Here is a 17,769-nt window from a genome sequence, read left to right on the forward strand (position 1 = left end):
GTGGGAACATGGCAACGAGAAAAACAAGAATAAATTAGTGGAATGAAAAGCGTTCGTTAATCCCTGTGGGATTTAGAATTCCGGTTTGAAAGATGAGCTTTTGTTCAAGATTTTTACGGTTTTCCGTGCTACCTAAGCGTAAGGAAATACCGCAGATTGCCATATGTTGCTTAGAATGATTGGGTAAGTTAAAATGCCTAGCGACTGGTTTCGATGTGTCCTTGTCATTCCTTTCCACGTCTCGAAGGTGTTCTCGGAATCGGTCACCTAGTCTTCTGCATGTTTCGCCGATGTACATCTTTTTGCAATAAGTGCAAGTTATGCAATAGATTACATTGGCGGAGGTGCACGTGAAGTGATCGGTGATCTTAATGGATCGTTTAGGTTCCGATATTTTATCAGTGTTGTGAATGAAAGGACACGTTTTGCATTGTGCACGAGCGCATTTAATGGGGCCCTCTGATTGAAATCCAACAATAAAGTAGGTCATAACTAGAACAGTCACAGGATCATAACCATCTCTGGTAAACTGCTGAAAATTGGTAGGAGGCAAGTACTCGACCCTACGTACCAGCCCACAGGTAGAGTTGACCAGATTTGTTTATTCCTAGCTAATAATTAACAAGCACAAAGACTCTATCACTTTAAACTGTTGTTCTGCCCCCTCAAATTTAAAACAAAATACATCCAATTGAGCTGGTTTTAAGAATCATGAATCTAATTAAAAAGCACTACAAACCTAGTGAGCGAAATCGGGTTTCAATCATTAATGTTGCCATGGCAACTAATTTATTCCAAGAAAAGATTAACTCCTCAAAACTTCAACACTTTTCAGTCAAACTGAGTTTTGCTCAATAGGTTTTTAGTATGTCATGTCTCAAACAACTGTGGCAAATTTGGTGTTGTTAGCTCAAATACATCCTGAGAAATATAAGGGGGCAGCACGATTTTCATGAAAAATCCACATTTGCGGGAAATGTTATTTAAAGGAAAAAGTGTATGGAAATATGGGCCCAAGATGGCTTTTAAAATAAAAACACAGTATGTTGGTAGAAATGTTTCAAAACAAATATGCTCAAAGTTATTTTTTGGTCTTCTTAGTATTTTTCCTCTTTTTGAGTGCATTCCAAGGTTCTGCTTCTTCAAAAGCCCCGGCTGCATGTTACAACCTTGCCATGGATCCTCAGATCTTCATTACACTATTTAGCCTGTCTCCTGGCAACTCTGTATTTCTTGTGCTGATGTTGCACTCTCTTCTCTGTTTGTTAAATCCTCTCTGAATCCCTTCTCCTGGCTTCCATCTTAGCAGTATCACTAATAGTGAGCCCAACCTTCTCCATGACAGCGTGCTTCGAAGAGGCAGCACCACTGTAATGTAAGGAAGCTGACGAAGCAGCCAGCTGCACTCTCCTTTTGCCATGCCACTTGTGTTTGGGACATTTGTTCCCCACCAGGGAGTTGATGAACTCATTAGCATTTTGGGAATAACCAGGCAAGCATCTTGCAAGAATTATTCTTGGAGTGGTATCATTGGGGGGGGGGGGGGAGGTAATGACCTGTAGCAATGAACTCTGTCATGCCACAGACTGCCACTTGACAAAGAATGAACTGCTTATTCCCATTCTGTTTACAGTGCTCTCTCACACTTCAACTTTACCTTGATGAGAAATTAAAGGAAACAATCTATTAATTTTCTAGTTTAAATCCAAATAAATTAGTGAATCATGGATTTGATTTCAAATTTTCCGGCATAATAAGTAACACTATGCAAAAATTTCACCAGGCTCACCTGAGGCACACGGTCCATGAGTATGTATTCTGTTTACAAACTTCCTTAGACTTTCCATTGTTATCCTTGAGTAATTTCCAGGTCATCTGAAATAATTTCATCCGAGGAAGACGTATCAACAGCACAAGCGCCAAGTTTTCGCGAAGAAACCGGGATTGCTGGCGTTGGAATAATTTCGCTGACCACATCATCTTCACCAACGAACGTGATACTTACACTTCGTTCTCTCGCTGCGCTTACCGCTGTTCTCGCTTGTTTTTGGACACCCTTTACACTTATTTGAAATACCTTGCTTTAAAAAAGACTGTTTTTCTCCAGCTTCGGCATAATTTACCTCGATGAGAACGGAATTTCTAAACTGCGAACTGAAACGCATAGATCAAAAATGGTGACTGTGTTGTAGCTCCTTGTAGCTTGTGTAGCCAGGCTTCTAAAGCAACTTTTAGAAATCTCGAATGAACTACGAGATGTTTCGGAACTCGGAACCGTGGAACAGGGTATTACTTTACGTTAACGCCTTGTAAATTCGGAAAAATCTTTTGTTTTGAACTGGTTACCATGGCAACGGAAAAACAACCTTAAAGACAAAGCCATTTTTTGACTATGTAAAATAATTAATGTAAAAAAAAAAACAATATATTCAAAACCTAGATAGATTCAGTAAATATTTTTCCAAAAGAGAAATTGGGGTGAAAAATTTTCCAATTTTACTAAATTTCAACCAGAGGGCCCCTTAAAAGTGCCTGGTTGGTCATAAGCCTGAGAAGAACTTCTGACCAAGAGATTGCCTATGTTTTTGTCGCGTTTGAAGGAAATAAGCGTAGGCTTCGAAAAGATAGTGCTTGTCTCTGGATCGTTTTGAAGTAATTTGAGGATTTTAAGAATGATGGATTTAACTGAGTGGTTGTGAGGGTGAAACGAGAGTGAATGGAATGCGGTCGGAATGTTCTTTATGCGACGTTTGGGGTGCTGAATGGCGATCAATAAGTTGGGCGCGGTGGTAACCCGCTTGAACGACAGAAACCACGTTTATCGAAAAACTGGCACATTGACTCTGATTTCTGGTTTAAATCAGAGTCATCACTACGTAAACGACGAAGTCTTAGAAACTGAGGAAAAGGAATGGAATTCTTAACGTGAGATGGATGCGAAGACGAATATAACAAGTAATTATGCGAGTCTGTAGGTTTGTAACACACAATAGTACATAAACCGTTACCTTCAATTGAAACTTTGATGTCTAAAAAGGATAAAGAATTGTCAGAAATTTCCGAGGTATATTTCAGAGCCGGGTGAAAAGAATTGACTACGGTTATGAATTGAGTGAGCTCCTCTCTAGTAGAGGAGGTAGCGCCGATACAGTCGTCGATGTAGCGACCGTAGAGTTCAGGTTTGGACCCGTTGTATTGGCTGAAAAATTGATTTTCGACAACTTTCGGGAAAGACTGAATCCCTCACTGAACCCATCAGTTTCAACAAAAAATAGAGAGCAGAAAGAGATGGCTATAAAAGATGACTATAAATAACGCGCGTGAGAAATTAACATTTGGTAAAAGTGTAAATATGGCAAGCATATTGATTTGATGGTTGGTTACCAGTTTCCAATTGTATCCGTATCGTACAGGACGATTTTGCATTTTGGCTTGTTTTGTTTGTGAAATAACCGCTAACATTTTAAATATCAGGTAACCTGAGCAACAAAACAACGAAAGTTGAACTAAATTAGCTTTCTATCCAGTGTTAAAACGAGTTTTCGCCCCACAACGGCCTAATGTCTTTTCAACGTGCGGATTGTTGATTTTTCAGATCCAATTGCGTGACAAGGAATGGTGTATTTTGACCTCTGTGTTACTTTTGTTTGGGGTCGTAAAATTCGTAGTCTTTAGTTGTCCAAATATTTTATTGGATCTTTATGAATAAGAAGCCTTGTTCTTTGCTGGATTAACTTGGTCTAACCCCATGCCATGTCCCAAGATGCGATTTTACCCTCTCAATTTTCCCAATTCTTTGTCCGCCTAAACGAGTGGAATAATGAAAATAACAAAAATTGCGCAAAAACTTAGTTCCCGACAATTGGGCAGATAACGCTTCAGAACGTTCGTAAATACGTGTTGTGTCCATTGAGAAAATCGTTGGTCACATTTACCGGTTTTTTTATTCTCAATGGACGTTCAAATTATGGGTTGTCTGGACCTATACTAGGGAACCTGACATGAAAGCCACCAAACCGACTTTCCCGCCGTTCGCGTAAACAAAAATGCAATGGAACTTAAAGCATTTTGTCTAAAAATAGTTCATCCAGTCCTATATTCTGGCAAAGCTTGGGGATTTTCGACTTTTTCATATTGCACACCTCCAGACGATATCTAGGGATGCCGCTCTTAGGTAATTAAGTTGAATTTGAACTGCGAAAAAATTCGGCCAAAGTCGCTCACCATGTAAAATTTTGTTTTGAATGATGCCATTGTATTATTTTCTTTGTATTTATATCCGAAGTTATAGCCTCAAATTTCTAAAAAGAAAGAGCCTCTTCCTGTTCAATGTTGTACACTTTTCTCGTCCACGAAACATTTCTATCAGACTTAAAAAAAAAATTTTCAACTAAGACTTGGAAAAAGGACGAAGTGGAAACAACACACCAGACCCCCATTGCACCATAATTCTAGCGCATCCCTTAATCCAGTTTAACAGAAATGTAGACAACAGTACGTAAATAGTCAAATTCAAGTACGGTTATAAGAAACCGGATGTCTCTATAAAGGCCTTAAAGAATCAGTGGGGTTTCGTGAGGTATCTAACACCGTCAAGTAGTTTGTGATAATGTGCAGAGAAAAGAGCTGAGGTGTTCAGCACTGGTATTTTGTTACTTTATTGAGCTGAAGAAACGTGGTTCGGAGACACTAGAATGTGGGGTCTGGATTTAGGAATGACTAGTACATGGGATTCGTACACCCTCCAAAGTCTTGAACATTTTTTTCACATCTACAAAATTTGTAAATTTCGCGTATACCGCGATAATGTTTCATAGACGCTTGGAGAGAAATTAAGGGAAATGACAAATTTTCGATTAGTCGTTTGCACCTATTCCACTGTAAGTTTAAATAACTGGTTCATTTAAACTGGGTCTTCACTATTGGTGTTCCTAAGCTGTTTTTTCTTTTTGTTTTTACATTCATTCTTCGTGCAAAGAAGAATAAACAGAAGAAGACTGAAACGCAGCCTTGAACACTGAACTACATAGAATATTGTTGACTTGATAGCGAGACTATTTAAGAAAGAGAGGAAGGGTCTAACGGTAAATTTGACCCTATAATGATCCCTCAACAAATTCTCTTACAAATTGTTCTGCGATAATCCATATTTGCAAACGAATACAATGCATGTTTTAGAGGAAATTTCTTAGTCTGTGTTTTAGTGCGGCTTTATTGGGACATGAGCAGTGATATACATGAAATATGCACCATAACCCACACATTCAAATGTCTGTGTTGAAGGTGGGATTTGACTTGTTCCTCTTACACCAATATTAAAAAAGACTCCAAACTTACAGCGTGTTTAGCTGGGTATTGTTACCGAAAATGCCTGATGGTAAATTCTTCAACTGGTTGTTGCTCAGGGACCTGTTAAAATTTAGTAAATGTAGTGTCAATTACATAGTATTTGACAACAAAGTTCAATCAAAGTAATTGTGCTTGAATCTATTCCTGATGTACTGATACGAGGGTCTAAAACATACACTTCGTTATCAAATCAATATTGTCATTGATCTGATATCTCCATTTTAGTCTGACATCTCAAGGCACCAGAGAAGATAACAAACTATAATCTGTGTCAATATAAATTGAGACAAACTCGATCTTTTTAGCTCTGAAAACAACTTGATTCTTTACAAATGTTTTAAACACCCTCCTCCTATTACCTTTTTTTTTTTATATAAAAAGAAGGCTTGACATTACACACTGTCATGTATCGTAGTCGTCATAATAATCCAAGTGAAACTGAGTAGGGGATAAGGGTGAGTAAATTAACAGCAATGGGTTGAGAGCGGGAAACATTGGAATACTCATATTTTGTAAAAATTCTTTTAAAGATTGCATAAAACCTATGTTGTTGTGCACGCAAAGATTCATATACGATCAGGCCAGGAGCTCATTACCCAGATCAGGCTTATTTCGCAAGATAGAGACAGGAAATAAAATCGGTATCTCTGCTAAGGAATCAGCTCAAGGTTTTAATTTAAAAATCGAAAGAAACCTGACATAGTAGTCTTGCATTCAAGCTGTATTAGACAAACCTTGCATATTTTATGATTAATAATGTCCACTCTTAAGGGTAGATAAGTAGGATTATTCGCACACAGATTTGTTGAAATCGGAATAAGCAGAAAGTTTGAATGTTTTAGATAAGGCTAGCTCCGCTGTTGGTTTTAAACAATTTTCTTTAAATTTACACCTAAATCTTAACAAAATATTTCTGGTTCAATTTTAAACACCTTTTAAATATGTTGAATGATCCCATCTTCCCACGCAAAATCAAAGCTTAAAAGTGAAAGGCGTGGAAAACATCACAATAACTTATAATAAAAGGAAACAAGGCAACCAAGTTCTTCTTACACTGTAACCGAAGAGTCAGGAAAAAAAACTGTTATTCAGAAGCTTTTCTTTTACCTACTATCGTTTCTTTTGCCCAAGTACTATCGGGGCCACTATATTACATTCTTTTTTTGAAAATCACACTTTTCTGCTCTGCCAACCTGAAAACTCCCCTCCCCACCCCTTACGAATTTATCTACCCAAATAATTGGTGATCTTCTTTTTCGCGTCTTCTGAAAACTCCGATACCAAAAACAACTAACCTTGTTACGCTGTAATTTTTTTGTCATCACTTTTAATATTTTTTTTAGCAATTAAGTAAATATTATTCGAAAAATTGTTCGCATTGTAACCAAAACAAAATATCCCACGCGGTATAACGGCTCTAATATGAAAGTTGTAACATTTGATGATATTCTACTAGATATATACACTGTAAGTGTCATTGTCCCTAATTATATGTGTTTAGGCTGACTTTAAGTTGACAAATGAAAATGTTATTATACAATATCTCTAATATTACTAATTATATTCTTCTCATGCGAGTCTCAGATAGGTTTATTCAATTTAAATTGATTCTCTTTCTACCATCGTCACCTTACTTCTTGTAGAATTGAAAGATTCAAGTACTTCTTTTGTATATATCTCGTCACAATATATCTGAAGCGTTATTGATTAGAGTAATTTATATTTTATTACTAGAGATATTGGACTACAGCCCCTTTTCCTTTCAACCTTCCCCCCATGGCCCCTACAAAATACTTTGAATCCACAGCAAGCGAAAGAAGATTGTCATTCGTTTTATGTCTTGTCCTGGTAACCCGTCAAGCTTTTTACCGCGAAAAGGACGCTAGGGATTTCACGCTGGCAGAATCGAACGGAAGGGGACGAGTTTCCTCCCCCAAGGATGGAAGTAAATAAGCCTCCAGTGGCTACGCAACTTTCCTCCCCGCCTCCTTCCTCCCACCCTAAAACTCGAAGGGTAACTAGGCTAAGAACCTCTGAACTGGGTTGATATACATATATCATAACGATTGTCTGATTGACGACTATAAAGTGTGGCCTTGTCTATCAATATTCTATTTTAAACAATAATACATTTTTTTTTAACTTTGGTGAATATGTCTGATCATTTCAGTGTAATAACTGTTACAACTATCTGTTCAACACTTTCGTTTTCCCTGTGCATTGTTCTTTTACATTGCCTGCAAGATTAAAATTAGGAGGAATAGTCTTTACTTTGACTTACAGATAACTTAGGTTGGTATTCTTCATGAATATCTCTTTTGGTAAGTCCTCCAACTGGTTGTTGGACAAGTACCTGTCAACAAATGATGGCAGTTACTTTTTGTAACGGGCGTTCAGCAGCATTACTGATATAAATGCATTATCGTTATCATCAATACCTTCAAGCGGTGAGAAATGTTTTGGGTAAGAAGCAAAGCTACTGATACTGCAAGAGATTCATATTTTGAGAATGTGTCCACTGCATTATTACATTTCGTTGATCGTGCGGAGCCGATATATCAGACATCCATCCATGTAACATGTATTAGCCATTAGCCAATCCTATTTCTGAGAATCCACAGGGCGTTCGTGCTTTCTTTGGTGGCATTTCCTTTACCATTAAGAACTTTTAACCTTGTGGAAAGGAAGCTTTTTCTTTGCCATTATGAAATGTACGGAGAGATAATTTTTTCGCAATTTTTGTAATTTTTGCAATTAATTTACAAATGTCATTATGAGCCAGCCAAAGGCCAGCGCGTGGTAACGATGACTGAAACCAGATCAGGTAGAACCTGTGAATACATCACAGTGTCGGTGAGTTGATAATATATTTTTGTTTTGACATTTCGGTCACGCCAATTTGTTATCCCTTATTTAGAACTTTAAGAAGTTTTCGGGGTTTTCATTTAGGCCGAATGATCTGATTACTTCACTAATCGCTTTTTGGTTTCTTGATAGTTTGGTTAGATTGACGTCTTCGTGATTAGTTAGTGCTTTTTAGATAGAAAATTATAGTTAGAGTTTTAGTCCAGGATAAGACACCGTGTAATCATGATCCTTTTTGGAATAAAAGACAAGTCTAGATCGTAATTCTCGATAAAGTAATCACGATCCCCGAGCAACAGTAAGCAACAACTTGTAATACACTCAGGACCTATGGATTTGCATGCATCTCTATCGCATGTATTTAATTTATCCTAGGATATGCAGTTCTTTTCTCGGTTAAGAGCAAGTGTGTAACGGACGCGAGTAAACGCTTTTCAATTTAAACGCGGTGTACTACACTTTGTTCGCACAATACTTTGGTAATTTCTTCAAGTATAGATTCCAGTTCTCCGCTTTTATATAAAAACGCTCCAAAGAACAGGATAAAAAAAGAAAGAGAGAAAGATTCTTTGTTTGACGGTCTATCGCATATGCGTGTATCAACCCAGGAATCGAGATTCAATTCTAGCTTGAAAAGAAACATTTGCAGCAAAAATGATTTTTCTTTTAACTTTTGTATGATATTTTCTTGATATATAAATCCGGAAAGTATTGAAACTACAGTGAATTTTATTTCAGGCCTACATGTATCTAGAATATAAATTTTCCTTTCGTCGGAGGGCTCATTTATGCAAGTGTATTTTCTTATATTTCCTGACGAGAATTTATTACACATTCTAAACTAGATGAAGAGATCATGTGCAAGAGTGTTCACTCCAGGTTTGCAGATTTAAGATAGCGCATACGGTTACGATAATTTCTACCCTTGTAATATGAACCCAGCTGCTGGCGATACATCTGGAGGTGAGCACATTCGAATAATCCCGCAGAGAAGCTCTTACGGTTCAGAACTTATCGCCGATCTTGTAGATCGAGTCTTTGACAAGTTAAAAAGCATTATTGATACTAAACTTGGTGCCTTTAAGAGAAGTATTCATTTCCAAAGTATCATTTCTGGATAAGGATATCGTATCCTTTCCGGATACCTGTGGACATTCCTTTATTTTTTCCTAAGGATTTATGATTGCTTGACCCGTAATTGATTTAGACAAACTTTATTACTTTGCGTCATGATAGACAACCAAAGTCTGTGGAATCCTGTCGTCTTTGTAGTACAAATGGAAATATCTCACCGAGTTTTTCTTTGGGCGACAAATTGTATCAAAGTGTTGTACTTAAGGGAGGGGGTGGGGAGACGATGTTAACTTTGACAATTTACGATGAATCGTTCTCGATTTTGATGGTTTATTTTTTAATTCTAGGTCCTTGACAGTTGACTTTTAGTAGGAAGATATCAAAACTCTCTGTTTTTTAACATAAATAATTTCTCCAGTGATTTTCAGATCAAAGACCTTTGACAATTGTTAGATCCAAACAATATCTTAATTCCCGAAAGCATAGTCACAGAATCAGATGACGAAAGAGATTAAAAAGCTGCGGATGATTACCGTACGTGAACACAGGCTCGCGCCTGCGCTCTCCTGCTCAAAAATTAATGGAAAATTAATGAGAGGGTTGAAAAATAAATAAACCCCGTTCTGGCTTGCTGGTATATCGGATGATAGTGTCCTTGGCTGAGAGATTATCCTCAAAATTTGATATTTGCCCTCGAAGCTTCGCTTCTCGGCTAAATGTTCATTTTTTCGAACAGTCTCTCAGCCGCGGACATTATCAGCCGACATACCAGCCGCCCGAAGGGGTTTATTTACTAAATACCACAGGGATTTTTAAAATGAAGAATTCGATGAGGGACGGTGAACGGTGTACAATTATGATCAATTCTGGAAAGAAAATACATAAATGTTTCATATTTCGCGCACCTTGCACTCTCGTACTATCCTGGTATCTATTTTATTCGTGAGCTTTTGTACTTAAAAGATATTGGTGCGGAAAAAAAAAAAAAAGATTGGAATAGTTTTCAGAATCTGCACCCGGAAATATTGTAATCGTTGCAGATGTAAGGTAGTAAATATCGTTTTTGTTCAATCAATTAATTAATTGATTATATAAGTGCGATGACCGGTTGCTACGTAAATTCCTCCCGTTACTATCTTAGAGGTCACGTGACGACGCGTTCGTGGCTTGAGCAGATTTAAACACTAAGGCGCGCTATAAATAGTTTGGCTCCGCCCCTTGATTTCAGCTCAAATAAAAGAAGCATCCAATGTTGCGACCAACGGTCGGACCATAAGTGAAACGGTGTGCATGGAAGACCCAGCAAAAGTATTATTTTGGATCAAAAATTAGAAGATAGTGATGAGTCTTGTTGACTCTCATTCCCATAATTTAGCTTCTATGGATTTTATTTGGCACCAAAACATTGTTCGGCCATTCAAAGTGCGATCTACGGTCGACTATGCAGTCGTACAGTTTTCTTTTCAAAACTCGCGCCGTGTAAATTCGGCTTACATCCCCAAGCCCCTTATACACATCGGTTGGCTGAGCCTTCAGATTATTCTTATTGAAACTAGCGGCGTCATAGATACTGCATGCGCAATATTATCGTTAACGATGCCTCTAAGTAAGTGCGATTATCAGCCAGAATTTCATAACTCTAGTGGTTGTTTCTTAGCTGTCTCTGCTCCAAAAATATTTATTGTGGAATTTGTGCGTTATGGCGGACGGAAATAACCCATAACCCAAGAAAAAGCGTCCAACAGATCGAGGTATTCAGTTTTCTTTCAATAGAGAGCTTCCTCGAGGTCAAGAGAGCAGGCCTCTTGGCATCAAAGACAGCGTCAAAATGGCAAAAGGCCCGTTAAATCTAACAAAAGCGACCTGAAGTACACATTGTGTGGATCTGATGGAGGCTCTTCTGTTAGCCTTTAAGGAGAAAATGGAGAGGAAAGGACTGACATCCAGCCAACTGAGCTTATCATCAACTGGAAGCACAGCTAGTTCGGACCCCTCTCTTGTTTCGACACCATCTACCACACGGTTTTCTTTTCCTTCACAGTCTTCCACTATATCTGCGCGTATTTCTTTGCCTTTCTCTGATCCTGTTTCTCTAATTTCCCTTCCACATGCAGAACATACACCACAAAGAATGCAGATCACTGCGCCTTCAGCAGAGAACGACCCCATATAATTTATCTCTGCAGCGGGGGAGCTTTCGGAACTCTGTATTCTTTTTTTTGTAGCACTCTCTCCACCGCATGCTGTTATTATGGAAAACTTGACGTTTGCGATGTACAAATCTTTAATCGACAAAGTCATTTTGTGTCCGTAACAGTTTCATGTGTATGTGGAGATTCATTCAAGTGGCTCTCCTCCTCTATCATGGGAGGATCTCCTCCAAAGTACTATGTAAATTTGAGGTAAGTACCTTTTCGTTTTCAGCATGAAATTTTCTTAAATTCGCCCTCTCAATATTCTTGAGTTTTGTTGTAACTGGTCACTTATCTGCCTCTCTTTTTCACAGATTGATTCGTGGAGCATTGTTTTGTGGCGTCATAGAGACACAGTACACAAGTTTCTCTGAAGCAGCCAACATTGCGTGAGAGGGAGAAAAAACCTTTAACGCAGGTTAGCAATGTGCTTTCTCTAATGCTCCTAAAATCATGTTGTATTTCTTCTTGCAAGCAAATGGCTGTCAACAACAAGCCAAATGATGATCTCTCCACCAAAATACCTCAAATGGACTGAACAGTTTCTTATTTGGTTTCTCCCTTACCTGAGTTCTAAAATAACTTTTTTTTTAAATACTTCAACAGTCTTGAAAAAGCATTGTTATGCAACCATTGTGAATAGGGTTTGCAATGAGTCCATGTCTGCTGCCCAGGAAGAAGTGAAAAGCACCCCTTGTTATGTTGTAAATGGAGAGGTACAGGTTGATTTCAATTTTATTTTGTCTTTGGCCACATACTTATACACCAGTCTTAGAGTATGGGAGGTGCATGCATGAGTTTTGTTCAATTATTCCTTTTTGCAAGCCAGGATCTCTGCAAGCAGTCCGTTTGATGCATGAGATCTTGTAGACCTCTGCAAAGTTCTGCTGACTAGCACATCTAAGCATAGTACAATACCTAATATCAAATTGTAAACCCTGAGAAATTTGTGAGTACAGAAAGGGGTTCAATGTTATGTTTTGATTTCTACAATTTCTTCCTGTAGTATGTTATTACAGATGCAACGCATGATTTGAGTAGATCAGCGGCACACACGACGGTGTCAGTCCTTTCTTTCTCGTAAGATGCTTTTGAACTCTTTGTATGATATGTTGAACCTAGATACACTCAATGCTATTCCTAAAAATATTTTTATTTTTACTGCTTCTGATTAGAACCAAAAAAGTTTTAGGAGTCGTAAACTGGAGTAGGGCTAGTGAAACTTCAGCAGTGAGCCGTGAAGTCCCTATGACAAAAGAGCTGCTGACTTTCTAACAGATAACCAAGATATGATACATTAATGTTGCATCCTCGATAATATCCTACCATTGATGTAATATGAGTATGGAGGGCAGAAAATTCCTTTATAGTGTGACTAACGTAATTCTTTTTTTTTTTTTGTTTATTTATTTTTTACGTGTACTTCTGCATGAAGAACAGTCCACTCAGTGAGCAAGAATTTCAGGCTAACCTGCTGATTGTTGCTGACCATTATCAGGTAATTTGAATGACTGTTTATTGAGAGAATGCGTAGCAGTCATAAAGTACAAAGAGTTTTTCTCAGGTTACTCCTTCAAAAGAACGATTTCATGAAACCAAAATTATTATTATTAATTTTTGTTGTTATGAACACATTGTGTTATGTAATTCCAACAACACATAGCATAATTCATGAACTCAAAGATTACACAATTTTTTTGTAAAATTGGAAAACCAGAAGCATTATACTTATTATTATTGATACTGATCTATTAATTTGTTTTTCCCTAATTTTCTTTATTTATGACTCAGGGAAATCGTGTCAATTGCCATTAAGAGTCATGGTGCAAGTAGAATGGCTACCTAATGAGCAAAAGGTTTTAATTAAACCTGAAGCTGTAGCTGCATATAGGAAAGCCATTATGGGCACCTCAAGATATAGACATGCATATGATTACATGCGGGTAATTAATTGGCACATGCTACTGTATGTTTTTGTTTCTTTGCGTGAAAAAGTTTGCCTTTCCCAAATTAGTGATGTTCCAGTAAAGGCCTTGAAAGAGTTGCAAAAAACTCATGTTCCAGTTACAGAAAAAGCCACTCAAAATCTGTTAACTTCTGCAGTGTAGGAAAACGTACTGGACTGAATCTCTCCATTCAGTCATGCTCATTTATGCTGCTAAGTGGATCCATTATGGGGATGACACCTACAACATGTACATGGAACTAGTCATTCTTGACTGGGTAAAAGACTTATGCTGTTGTTAACTCTGCACAATTGCTTTGGCACTTTTCGAATGCTATGCTTACTCTTTCTTATTGACTTATTTCTCTTGCAGAGTGAAAACGTGAATAGAGAAGTGTAATGTCTCTGGAGATGTACTAACATGCCAGGCATCCGAATCGTCCAGCAGAGATCAGGGTGCTTACTGCAAAAACATTCAAATTCAGGGAATTAAACCATCTGGTCTACCTTTTTTAATCTAAATAACTGATGTCCATTCTGCTTACCAGTGATTCTGACTTCTTGCGATAACTTTAAATGGGAGCCCAAATGTCTTGTAAAAGATGTGAGGTAACCAGCAAAGAATAAATACAGCAACTGCTGGTACTAAGTAGTGAAACTTTCATGAGTATTAGGTATTACTCAAGGGATTTTCCATGCAGTTTTATTGATGTTTCCACCTCTTAATTTTCTTTTGACTGTATATGTTTCATGAACTTATTCAATTGTTATTTATAATTGCTCTCTTTTACATGGGCATTTGTATGAGAATCTGCTTATTTCCTTTTATGCCCCATGTAAGGAATGCCTGGAGGGTTAGGAAACCTTGACCTCACATCTTTTATAACACAACTGGGCATCTTTTCCCGCACTTCATTAGCTTAGTCTCCAAGTTTCACTTTTCTGACCTGGTAAACAGGGTCTTTCCAGAGCTCACACTTCTTTAGAGATCTCTAATAAGTCTTACAATCTTTACAACATCGCACGTGATTTTCTATGTGCGCGTCTCTATACTAAAGAGTTTTTTTGTAGTCGCTTATTTCACGTAGGATAAAGCTTCCCAACCTTTTTTTTTTAATATTGAGTGACAATGGCCTTTTACATCCATGGCAGAAGAAAGAAAAATCAGGCTTTTCGACTGACTGCTCCATGAAACGACTCGTCTAAGATAAGTATGCGATTAGATGGGGCATGGGATTTTTTGGCTGCGAATGCAAGCTACGAAACGTTTGACCACTTTCATAGATGGCTGCTGGATTAATATTCTTTTGTTTAAATTTAGATTAGCCTTTCTGGCCTCGCTTCAGGTAATGTACTATTCTTTTGAATTTTGTACTGGAGAATAAGGCCAGAAAGGCTAATTTAAATTTAAACAAAATAATATTAATCTAACAGCCATTAATGAAAGTGGTCTATGAGGGGCCAATTTCTTCAGGGAATTTCTGAGAGAGCCATTAATGATTATCAATATTCAGAAGATGTACTGAAACAGTCCGTGCCACTTAAATATATAAATCTTGTGTGTAAAACTCAAAGTTAATTTTTTTTAATACAGAAAAAGAAGTCTGGTTGCTACATAATGTTAAATGTCTTGGAGTTGACTTAAGGTTAACCATGCTCAGTTTCTCAGATGATAATGTTGACAAGTTTGTTAAAAGTTTAGACATTGGTCCTGTCACACAGATCCCAGGGGCATCAGGTGTTTCTCGCACAGTCACTGGCCTGGTGTTTATGATTATTGATTTGCACACAAGAGTTCCCCATCTTCCTTGTAAACTTGTCTGGTTCAATGAAAATGAAAATCATTTAATATTTCAGTTGTCAGATGATGGAGCTCCAGAAACAAATGAGCTGACAATGTCAATTGGAAGTATGGTGTGCTGGAACTTTGGTGATCAGGTGTAAGTGTAAAAGTGAAAGATCAAATAATGCATAACCTCTGGAAGCAGCTCACTGAAGAGATGAAAATGTTTGAAGGTAATGTTTTGACTGTTTGTGATAAAGGGTGCACTATTGAATTTCAGCCAGGAGCAGGCATGTCCTGACAGAGCTAGGCTGCCAATGAACTCAACCGGGCAGCTACATATCCTTCCCCAAATGCAAATGTTCATAAAGGAAACATGAACACTATGGGGGGGTAGTTTTAGAATGGGTAAAGATGATACCTGGAAACCTTACACTAATGAAATGAGAACCTCTAATACTGAAAAGGTAAACAATTTTCTTGCCTCTCTTCCCCCAAACCTTTCAGAAAAAGATTGAAATTCCAGAAAGTTACAGTTCACGGCTGAAAATGGCATCCGCCAGTTTGGTCTTCCTAGGATTGGGCATTTTCCAGACAGGTTAAGGCCAGAACCCATGCATTGTAAGATCAATGCCTGGCAACATTATATTGATCTCCTGTACTTAGCGGCAGTGGGAAGAGGAGAGTTTGAAAGTAATACTTGCAAAAGAGAAGTTTTCCTCATGTAAGGCATGCATCAGGTGGGGGGGGGGGGGTGAGGTGTGGACTGGCATACTTGGCTTCAAGAGTAAAAGAAAATTTTAGTGATAAAGCTAACAGGTATAACAAGTTACCAGTTAGGCTTATTGGCAATCAAGCCATTGCATTGGCTTGATATTACCATTGTTTAGTTGACACTTAAGAAAGTGAAGATGAAACAGAGGCATAAACAATCCAACGACTGGCTCTTAGCAAGATAGGTGAGTATCTGAGGAATGCAGGGGGACTTTTTAATAGAATAAAGACCAATTTTGCCCAGGTTGCAGTAGGTATTTTAACTTGATGTCTTTGCTTTTTTCATCCAGTTGAACGGAAGTTGCGTAAACACACAGGAGACGCTTTTAGAGATGTTGCAATGCGAAAGTTGCATAAACACGTGTAGGCTGGATCACGAGGTTTTAACAGGAAATGCGTGGGAGATGATGAAATTAGTTTTTGTGTGTGAGAGCAGAAATTAAGAGAGACGTTGTGAAAACAAGGAGAATAAAACAAGATTTTTAAGGACAATTTTTGAGTACGTGAGTTAGAGTGTACCCCATAAGTTTGGTACATTTGTGTGAATGTCACAACATGGACAGTTGGATATGCCATTCCCTATCATGCAAATTTGCTGTTTACAAGGTATAGGGTGGGTTATGGGATTGTCTCTTTGCAAGCTAAAGAGGCCAAACATTTTGTGGTGAGGGAGGATTTGACCTTAACTAACCGGTCAAATGTAAGCACCACCACTGGTAAATGGTGGCAAGTAATGCGAGGCAATTATGTTTACTCATTTTACCTCCCAGAACATCAACCAATGCCCTCTTCTTATATCTCACACTACGAATGACGTTCTCACCACACTGTTACCAACCAAATGTTTGCAATTGTGGTGGAAATAAAGAAAATGATTTGCTCAGCTGTCAAGTTTGTTTGTCTAGTATTGACCTGGTGACTTGTGTAAGCAGCAGAGGTGCGACAGAATCAGTGTTGTGTGCACTAAAACCCATTGTCTGTAAACAGTGCAATACTCGCTTTGCTGATAACTTATCACTGTGGTCTCATCTAAAGTTCTGCAATGCCACTGAGGAAAGAAGTATAGCTATGAATCCAAGTTTGATGACAGTACCTGGTTTAAAGGAAGCTTTACATAGTAGAGGATTAAGCACTGCAGTTAATAAGGAGATTCTAGTTAAGCGCCTTGAAGGTGCATTGGCTTGGGAAGGGTAGTTGAATTATTTTTTTATAAACAGTTTAAATCTCTCAAAATATTGGATGTGAAGTGATTGTTTTTGGTCAAGTTGGTGCACAATAAGGCACTTACTATGAGAATGATAACTAAGCTCTCAACAAATTCTGTGTACCAGTAATGTGAGTAATATGCCTACTTAATAAGAAAAATATTTTAAAATTGGTGCAAAATTGTTTAAATTAGCTATGTTTGCTAGACAGGTTAAACCTGTCGGAATGCAAAAGTACTGTTGTCACTGATATCACTTGGTTTGCACTGATATAATTATTACATAGAAAACTTTACAAACCCATTTTTTTTTTTAACTGACTTCCATTTTAGTGGCAGGGTTTCCGCTCTATTGTATTTATGGAATTTTGTACATAAAGGTTTGACGACTAAACCCTTTACATGCTAACAACAGTATGAATATTCTCCATACTGTTCTCAATACATTTTCAAGGTGCTGACAAGGAGAATTTGTTTAACAATCAAGAGCTTCTTTATTTAGTTATCATTTCCTTTATTCTTGTGACTTTGTTTAATTTGGGGTTAATATTGGATTTGATAATAAAAATTAACGGTAAAAAAC

General features: G+C 37.7%; 3 pseudogenes; 2 read left to right on the forward strand and 1 right to left on the reverse strand.

The window, feature by feature from the left end:
- LOC148737703 (uncharacterized) overlaps nt 1–17,769 on the reverse strand; it is a 90,415-nt pseudogene that overhangs the window by 21,418 nt on the left and 51,228 nt on the right.
- Nucleotides 10,830–14,025, forward strand: LOC148737704 (uncharacterized; annotated as a pseudogene).
- LOC148737705 (uncharacterized) lies at nt 14,872–17,176 on the forward strand (annotated as a pseudogene).

Source organism: Stylophora pistillata, chromosome 2 (assembly GCF_964205215.1).
Source record: "Stylophora pistillata chromosome 2, jaStyPist1.2, whole genome shotgun sequence".
Classification (NCBI taxonomy): Eukaryota; Metazoa; Cnidaria; class Anthozoa; order Scleractinia; family Pocilloporidae; genus Stylophora; species Stylophora pistillata.